This window comes from Aotus nancymaae, unplaced genomic scaffold (assembly GCF_030222135.1).
Source record: "Aotus nancymaae isolate 86718 unplaced genomic scaffold, 86718_ANA_hifiasm-v0.15.2.pri h1tg000108l, whole genome shotgun sequence".
Classification (NCBI taxonomy): Eukaryota; Metazoa; Chordata; class Mammalia; order Primates; family Aotidae; genus Aotus; species Aotus nancymaae.
In genome coordinates this window covers 34311724-34321395 of record NW_026988523.1, presented here as the reverse complement: position 1 = coordinate 34321395, position 9672 = coordinate 34311724, and the positions used below count along the sequence as shown (strand labels likewise).

General features: G+C 51.9%; 1 non-coding gene across 1 annotated transcript; it reads left to right on the top strand.

The window, feature by feature from the left end:
* The first annotated feature begins 5207 nt into the window (after positions 1-5207).
* On the top strand, positions 5208-5331 carry LOC135272377 (small nucleolar RNA SNORA40). Its single transcript, XR_010340533.1, has one exon. It is a non-coding gene; the product is annotated as a small nucleolar RNA SNORA40 (small nucleolar RNA).
* The last annotated feature ends 4341 nt before the right edge of the window (positions 5332-9672 follow it).

Here is a 9672-nt window from a genome sequence, read left to right as displayed (position 1 = left end):
GGGCTTAAGGGTATTAACTCATTTAATTCATGTATGGGTGGGGCAGGGGTTAGGGCAGGCTGGGGATGGAACAAGGAGCACTAATTCAGCAACATTTATAAAGTCTATTGTGTACCAGAAACAGAGAGGCACTGGGAATACAGAGGCACCTTAAGAAGCCTATAGTCTAGTAGAACCTGCTTTCTGCAGCAGGAGGAACTGCAGTTAGACCTAAGGAAGAACTTCCTTTCAGGCAGAAGGTCAGTGATATGGGCTAGGGAGGCTTTAGGATTTGGTACCCAGGCCTGTGAACCACTGCTCTTCGAAGAAGCCTAGTTTTACCCTGTTCACATTGCTCGCCTTCTGTAGGTGCTCCAAATTCTTGCTGCCTCAACAGCTGACTGGTAAAGTTGGGTTGCTGAGAGATTGAGGCTTGAACGTAGGTAGAATTCAGAGTCCTGGGGCAGGGGGCTGGACCTAGGGGAGGGGATGCAAGCTGGCCTACCTGGGTTCTCAGAGGGTGGTGACTTTCACCCTGGCCCCTTGGGGCCTCTCAGTTTCATTTTTAGGACTCATTTCCTTTGTTTGCATAACAACTGCCCAGGGAGGCTGCCAGGTTCCCCTGAGCCCCCTCCTCTTCCTTACCCACTCCGGAAGTAGAGATGCTGAGCAGGAGGTTTCTGAAGTTGCTGAATCAGGAAGAAATAGAGAGCCACGAACCCAAGGGGTATGTTGGGGAGGGCCGGGATGGCAGTGACATTGGCTGCTCTGATCACCCTGCCTCTATGGTGCCCCTGGGAGGCGACCCTCACACTCATCACAGACCAGGAGGCCCCTCTCTCTCTGACATTTCCATGCGTCCCTGGTCGGGAGGGAGGGGCCCAGGGTCCAGGTCTTCGGATGATCTCCTGACCATGGGGCCAGTGTGTGGAGATGAGTTCAGGGGGGCTAGAGCCAGGGGACAGCATTCCCTCCATCCCATAGGGCTTGGGGGCTGCTCTGGCCTGGGCAGGGCTTGGGGAGCCGCCATGCGTCCGTTTGGCCTCCTGGGGTTTGGGCTGGGCTCTTCCAGTTTTAGCACTTGGCATTTTTAGCACTTGGCTTTCTGCCTTTTCCTCTGGGAGCTCCCCCGGCTTGCCCATTGCTCAAGTAGGGCTTGCTTCCCTGAGAGCTCGGCTCTAGGGTCCTTGGGAGGAATCACTAGAGTTGGGGGTGGCCTTCTTGGGCCTTCTACTCTCAAATGGAAAAATTCGATTTCCATTGGCCAGTCCCAAAAACTCATTTCCCGGTAGGCCCCAGTCTGCATTCCCCCTCCCGTCCCTATCTCTCATTCTTCAGCCTCACCTCCTTCAGTCACCCTTTCCCCAGTGCCCTCAGTCCAGCCTCTGCCACCCTTGCCCTCTCTGGCCCTGTGCCTCTTCCAGGACTCCCCCGTCTCCCGCTGCCTCCCCAGTTGTCTAGGCCCCAGCCTTTCCCCATTGCTTGGCACTCCCACCCGTCCCGGGGTGACAGGTGGTGGAGGTAGATGGGGTGGGTGGGTAGTAGGTGGTCGTGGGTCACATCACTTCCCAGCCTGACCACCTCTTTTGGCTTCTGGAAGGTCAGAGGCACATGCTCCTTTTGAGAGTGGCTCCCAGCCTCGTCCGGCTGGGCCCAAGGACACACACTGGACTGGCTGGCTGTTGCCATGGGAACCTCCCAGGGTTACCCTGACGCAAGAATGTCTCCTCATCCTGCCTTGTTCTGGGCCACGGATGTTCCTGGCCCTTTCACATGCTCGTAGCAGGGGTCTGGTAGGGACACTGCAGGTTGCAGGGTGGGGGTGTGAAGGGCTGTTGCCTAAATCAGCTGCCTGAGCCTCAGAAGCCGCTTGCTAACCACTTCAGCCTCTTGCCTGAGTTCCCCATCCCCTCCACCCCCAGGCCTCCCTTCAGGTCTTCAGTAACCTTTGGCTCCCAGGATAGGTGACTGCTCACTCCCAAATGGAGAACAACAGTGGACCCCTTCCCTGCTCACCTGTTCTTCTGGCTGGGCCTGGTCCTGGCTCAGCCGTTCCTGGGCCAGGTGGGGACCCAGCTCAGGTCTTTTCTAACCAGAGCTTTGGCCTGAGCAAGATTTGAGGTCGGAAAACCCAGAGTGTCGGACTGCTGCCCACCTGTGGGCCTTGGGCAAGAGGCCTCTCCTCGCTTAAGGGCTCAGCTTTCTCATCATTGAAGTGGAGACCACAGATACTGCTCTCAGAGGCTGTGTGAGGATGAAATGAGTCAGTGTAAGATACATGAAACGGCTTTGCAAGCTACTGGGTACTGATAATAGAGCAGTTATTTTTATTGTACTTAAGCTCTAAGGGGGAAACTGGGAGCCTCTGGGAGCTACTGATATGGGAGGAAAGGGTGTTGATTCCCTGACCATGTGGCAGAAGCTGGCGGGAAAAGATGCTAACGAGCATTCAGTTCTCAACACTGTGCTAGGTGCTGTGGAGCCCCCAATCCTTGCCCCAAGGCTAATTGGATTAGCTGCACACAAAGCAGAATTTTAATAGTTCTCTCTTAATGGTGCCAGAAGCAGTCTGCCAACTGGGTGAAGAGGAAGGAGAGGGTGCCCTTTGAGTTGAATCTTGAGAGATAATAGGATTTCACAGATGGGAGAATGGAGAGGGCATTTCAGGCTGGGCAAAGGTGAGGCCTGAGGTGGAGGTGTGACAGCCTATAGCCAGATTGTTCACGGAGCAGGCAAATTCTCCCGCAGGCAGCCTGCAGGTCTGAGGGGACATCTACTCTAGGAAATAGGAGGGATGCCACTAATCTTTGCTATTCTCCTCACCCTCCACTTCCACTCCAGAGCAGGGCCCCTTTGCAGGAGTTCGCACCAGCATGGGGCACTTACCTTCACTCAGCCCCAGGGGAGGCACCCAGCAGAGGGGAGGGACATCCATTGAGGTCATCACTGAGATCTTGTTCAAAGTCAAAGGGACAGGCCATCTGGCTGGAGCAGGACAGGCAGACACCTGAAGCCACAAGCTGTGGAGAAAAAGCGCTAGATGGCTCCCTTTGGAAGGTATGTTGCCCATGGGTCAAACAGGCTGGCCATCAATGCTTGCTTATCTGGAATGACAGGGGACTAGTCCAGAAACCGTGACATGACACCAGCAAAGAAACAGGCCCGCTGGGTGCTGTGGCTTATGCCTGTAATCCCAGCACTTTGGGAGGCTGAGATGGGAGGTTGGCTTGAGGGCAGGAGTTCGAGACCAGCCTGGGCAACATAGCAAGACCTTATGTATACTAAAAATAAAAATAAAAAAATAACTGAGCATGGTGGTACACACCTGTAGTCCCAGCTACTCGGCAGTCTGAGGTCGGAGGATTGCTTGAACCTAGGAGATCGAGGCTGCAGTGAGCTTATGATCCACCACTATACTTCCAGCCTGGGTGACAGAGTGAGACCCTATCTCAAAAAAAGAAAAGAAAAACAAGCCGTGACTGTCAAAGCACTTCTATACCTTCTATCTTACTGAGAAGTAGACTTTGAAGAATGTTAAGACTGTCAGTATCTCTATTTAACAGATAAAGAAACTGAGATAGGGCGGAACCTGTAATCTCAGCACTTTGGGAGGCCAAGGTGGGTGGATCACAAGGTCAGGAGGTCCAGACCAGCCTGGCCAATATAGTGAAACGCTGTCTCTACTAAAAACAAAAATTAGCTGGGCGTGGTAGCAGGCACCTGTAGTCCCAGCTGCTCGGGAGGCTGAGGCAGGAGAATCGCTTGAACCTGGGAGGCAGAGGTTGCAGTGAGCTGAGATCGCACCACTGCACTCCAGCCTGGGAGACAGAGTGAGAGTGAGACTCAAAAAAAAAAAAAAAAAAAAAAAATGAAGTAGATGTGACCTGTCCAGTGATGGAAAAAACAAACAAACAAAAAAACCAGAGAGATTAAGTGACTTGCCTAAGTCACATCCTAGCTAGACAGTGACCGTGGAGGAAGACTGGCCCTCGGTCTCTCTTAGGGCACCTCGCTTCTTCTCCAGCCCCCGCTGGCTCAACGTTAGTAGCACACTCCCAGCTCCCATTGGTGTTCAGTTGACTCCTCCCTGAGCCCCGTCCTCCACACCCACTTTAGCTGCCTGGGCTCCTGGCCCTGGAGGCTTTTCTTCTCTGGCCACCAGCTGCCACCTCATTGGCTCCGGCTAATGGGTAGGAGAAGTCCAGCCCTGGAAGGGCCTTTTGCCAGCTTCAGTCCTGCCTCTTGTTCAGAGGTGGAAACCGAGGGAAGTGACTTGTCCAAGCTCACAAAGCTTGCTAGGGACAGAGGGGAGACCGGAGCCCAGGGCTGCTGCCCCTAACTGAGAGTTCCCCTGTTCTTCCTCCCTGCCCTCTGCTCCCTTCCTCTCCAGGGCTCTGTGAGCTTGGCTCTGAGGTGCGGTCTGGAGGGGCTGCTTGCTACAACTCAGGTTCTTCCTTATGCTGTCCTTGAGCAGTACCCTCCGGTGTGGCTCTCTCTGCAGAGATGCCTGGTGGTGGCCACAGGGGGGCAGCAGCAGGCGGAACTGGAGGCTCTCCTTGCAGAAGAGTGGGATGGGAGGGAAGGAAGGGCCTCTGGGAGCTGCCCCAGGAACCTGAGCTGGGCATGGTGTTATAAGGTCTTAACCTTGAGGGTACACACAAAGGCCCATTGAGCCTCGGGGTGAAATCATGGCGTCTCCTCTCTCCCATAGAGCCCCCCATTCATTTATATATTAGTCATTTATGGGTCACTTACCCTGTCTCTCTGGTCCTCGGCCAGAACCAGTGGATATGTGAAAGCAGCCGTGTGAAGCCGAGTACAGTGCTGTGGGGGAAACACTGGGACAGAGCGCCCACTGTCTGCGGAGGCCAGGTCTGCACGTCCGGAGGCTGCCTTGGCCTGGAGAACATCTGTCTTTGGAGCCAGAAAGGCCCAGCTCCACCAGTTACAACTGACTTTGAAGCAAGTCTCTCAATCTCCTTTTTTGGTTAAATGAGAATAGATTTGGCACACAGTAAGCACTCAATAAATGTGAACTATTAACCATCTGGGGAGAGAGACATATGAATAAATTGATCATTACAGTATAGAATGAGATACTGTGTTGTGGGTAAATACAGGGTGTATCAGCAGCATGGAAAGTGGGTTTCTGATTCTGACTTGGGGGTGGAGGGGTCAGGGAAGACTCCCCGGAGGAGGCAAGACAAGCTAGATGTTGAAATACAAACTGCACTTATGTATGTTTTTGTTTAACTTGTGGACAAAGACTTATGGATAGGTGCAAAAAATCCTGTTTTACAACCCAGAACTCATTGTTCAGTATGAGTTTTGACACATATAAGAAGGGATGTTGTGATACCTGAGACAGTTCACCGATGGGAGTATTGATAGCCGTAAAGATTGGTTCCAAGCCAGGCGCGGTGGCTCAAGCTTGCAATCCCCACACCGAGGTGGGAGTATTGCTTGAAGCCAGGAGTTCAAGACCAGCCTGGGCAAGAAAGTAACAGACACCTCATCTCCACAAAAATTTAAAAATTGGCTGGGTATTGGGGCATGTGCTTGTACTTACAGCTACTCAGGAAGGGGAGGCTGGGGCAAAAGGATAGAGCCTAGGAGTTGGAGGTTGCCCTGAGCTTTGATGGCACTGCTGTACTCTAGCCTGGGCTTTTATCTTGAGAACGTGATGTCTGGAGTTAAAGGTATTGGCATATTTCCACACATCTGTACTATTCTTGAGCGTGATCGCTTAGGAATGAATATGATTTGAACTCATTCATGTTAGGAGAGGGTGTCAAACTGAGAACCAGGCAGATCCACCACCTAGAGTAAAAAGGACCCTAAAACAAATTGGTTGAAGAAATTAGATCCCAAAGATTCTTGGTGAATTTTGAAGTCTTCATCAGTATATCCATATTAAAAGGAGAGGCTAGAAGCCAAAATAAAAGCATTATGGGCTGCCAGGCAACTGGATTAAAATAAGCATCGGTTTCGTTAGAAAGGGCTAACTTCACTCCAGCTCTTTAGAGGATCTAAAGTGACCTTGATGGACAGTGGAAGAAATCACAACATGAAATTCCTCGAATAAAAACTTATGGACTTAAAAGAAAAAAAGAACACAAGGAGTTCATTCCACACAATGAAGATGGGAAGGGTGTCTCAGGCAAAGAGAATGCCATGAGAATGCATGGTTAGAACGATTTACAGCTAATAGCAGAGTGTCCTGCAAGTATTAATTTATGTCAACCTTCTCTCTCCAATCGTTAAGCTCACACTCCATTTTTAAGCTGTCTTGTGCTTGCCTGTCTCCTGTGAGATTGATGCTCTTTGAGAGCCAGTTCTGTTTTGTTCCCTGTTGTATCTCTAGTAATACCTGACATATTTCATATTTTTAAATATGTGTTGGGCTGGATGCGGTGGCTCACGCCTGTAATCCCAGTACTTTGGGAGGCTGAGGTAGGCAGATCATGAGGTCAGGAGTTCGAGACCAGGCTGATCAACATGGTGAAACTTTGTCTCTACTAAAAATACAAAAATTAGCTGGGCGTGGTGGCACAGCCTGTAATCCCAGCTACTCAGGAGGCTGAGGCAGGAGAATCGCTTGAACATGGGATGTGGAGGTTGCAGTGAGCCGAGATCATGCCACTGCACTCCAGCCTGGGCGACAGAGCAAGACTCCATTTCAAAAAAAACCACGTTGTGTGAATGAGTGAATAAACAAGTGAATCGACTTCTCTCCGGTCAGGTCCCCAAAGACTCTGCCTCCTCTTCTTTTTGCTCGTTGTGCTGTTTCCTTACGAGCCCCACCCCTTTCCATCCCTCACCCACCAGGCTGTTGCCCCTGGGGCAGCAGTCATCAAACACCCGAGGACTGATTCATAAACCACATTTATAGTTACCAGCACGGGCAGAGGTGAGTGCCTGGGTCAGCTGAGCAGTGATCATGGGAAGAAACACTAGACTCAGAAGCAGGGAATTGAAGCAAAAGCAGTGGGTGGCGTCACTGAGCCAGGGCGGATGGCATGTGGTTCCACTGTGGGACAGGCTGGCTTTGGGGGCTGACCTTGGTGCCCTCTGCTCAAGACTCCTCCACCTGGGCAGGGTGCCCCGTTTTTAGGCTCTGCAGAGTTGAATGACCCGGTCCCTTGCCGGCTCAAAGTGCCTGCGTGTGTGAATGCAGTGAGCAGGCTTCCTTCAAATAGGCCTAGATTTGACTTCCAAGCTGTCCTCTCCACCAGTAAGGTAGACCTTTAATTGCTCTGTCCCTCTGTGGAAGAGTGACTCTCAGGGTAGTTGTGCTCCGAGTTCTGGGGGCACCTCTGTTGTCTGAGGCCAGCACCATCTTCCTCAGGCATCATATTCCCGAACCCTCCATGAGGCTGTGGTGTCAGCCATCCCTGGCTTCCAGTTCGAGTCCCGTGGACTCTGGCCGCTACCTTGCCCAGTCGCCCCTGCTCCTGTCAGACAGTCCTGCTCCTCCCCTCCCTCCTGCCTCACCCTCACCAGCGCCCAGCCTTCAGATGGTGCGTCACATCTGTGCATCGCTCTGCTGCTCACTCTTCCCCTGGGCTGTGGAAGGCAGGCAGAGCACATTACATAATGTAACCAGTTCTACCAGCTAGTGGACTTGCGGGGGAAGCACTACTTTGGGGAGTATTTGAGCAAGTGATCTCGAAGGGCTGGGTGGATGAGCATATGAATTTGCGGGTTGAGCAGCTTCTGGTGATGACAAAGCCCAGGGTGTGTCCATAAGGAGCTGGCTTCTAAGGAGGAGAGCGGGGGAAAGGCTCTGAAAAGCCAGGGCCAAGGGATTGAGCAGCGGGGGTGTTGGATGGGCTGGCCATGAGGAGGGTGAAGTCACTGAGGATGACTTCAACTTAGCAGGAACTGGGTGGAAAAGGAGACCGCGAGCCGGTGGCTGAGTGTCAGAAAATGAGAATGAGGCTGGGTGCAGTGGCTCACACCTGTAATCCCAGCACTGTTTGATCCTGAGGCCGGAGGATTGCCTGAGCCCAGGATTTCGAGACTAGCCTGGTCAACGTAGTGAGGCCCCGTCTCTATATAAAAAAACAAACGAGGGCCAGGCACGGCGGCTCACACCTGTAATCCCAGCACTTTGGGAGGCTGAGGAGGGCAGATCACTAAGGGATCGAGACCATCCTGGCCAATACAGTGAAACCCCATCTCTACTAAAAATACAAAAATTAGCTGGGCATGGTGGCGTGTGCCTGTAGTTCCAGCTACTTGGGAGGCTGAGGCAGGAGAATCATTTGAACCCAGGAGATGGAGGTTGCAATGAGCCGAGATCGTGCCACTGCACTCCAGCCTGGCAACAGAGTGAGACTCCGTCTCAAAAAAACAAAACAAATCAAAAGAAAATGAAAATGAACCACCAGGATTGGTGGGCTGCCAGTACAGAGGAAAGCAGGAGGGTAGGCCAGGCAGGGGGCATGAGCCTTGGAGGAACCACAGTTTTCCAAGAGGCAGGATGAGTAGTGGTGTGGAAATTGAATTTGGGAGGAAGGAAGGCCACAGACTCAAAGCAGATGCCGAGGGATGAGGGCTGGGAGACAGAAGCCTCCACTTGAGACAGTGGTAAGGGACAGTGGAGTTCAGCTGAGGCAGCAGGGAGGGGAACTGCTGAAACTAGGTTATGGGGGAAGTTTTTTTTTTTTTTTGAGCCAGAGTCTTGCTCTGTTGCCCAGGCTGGGGTGCGGTGCAGTGGTGCAATCTCGGCTCACTGCAACTTCTGCCTCGTGGGTTCAAGTGATTCTCCTGCCTCAGTCTCCTGAATAGCTGGGATTACAGGCGCCCGCCACCATGCCCGGCTAATTTTTGCATTTTTAGTAGAGATGGGGTTTTACCATGTTGGCCAGGCTGGTCTTGGATTCCTGATCTCAGGTGATCTACCAGCCTCGGTCTCCCAAAGTGCTGGGATTACAGGCATGAACTACTGTGCCCAGCCTGGGGGAAGTTTTCTGACTGTTCACTAGGAGTTCAGGAAGCTAGATTTTGTGGGGGAGGGGAGGCAAAGGGCATGCATTAGGTCAGGTGAGGAGAGACTCTGGGAGTAAGTTCTGACTCCTTCCCTGTGACTCAGGTAAAGCAGGAGATTTGCGCTTTCCGTGGAGGCCCAAATACATCTTTATTGAAGATGAGCTGGAAAGTCTGATTCTGTGTTGAATGACAAAGTGCCAAGAATAAACCCCTTACATCTAGATGATACTTGAGAATGTACAAAGCATTTTATTGTACTTTGTCATATATTTTCTTAATTTCCTTCTAATTGTAACCCTGGAAAGTGGACGTTATCAGTGGTAAGCTCAGAGTGACTTGCTAAGTGTCCAGGCTGGGGCTGAAACTCCACTCTGTGCTGCCTTCTAGTGCGTTGATGAGTGCAGTGCTTTCTGGGTTGCTCACACACATACACACACACACACACACACACACACCCTCCTGGAGTCTGTTCTTACACACACACACACACGAGTCTGTTCTTACACACACACCCTCCTGGAGTCTGTTCTTATACACACGCCTTCCTGGAGTCTGTTCTTACACACACACAGCCTCCTGGAGTCTGTTCTTACACACACACACCCTCCTGGAGTCTGTTCTTACACACACACACACACACAGGAGTCTGTTCTTACACACACACCCTCCTGGAGTCTGTTCTTACACACACACACACAC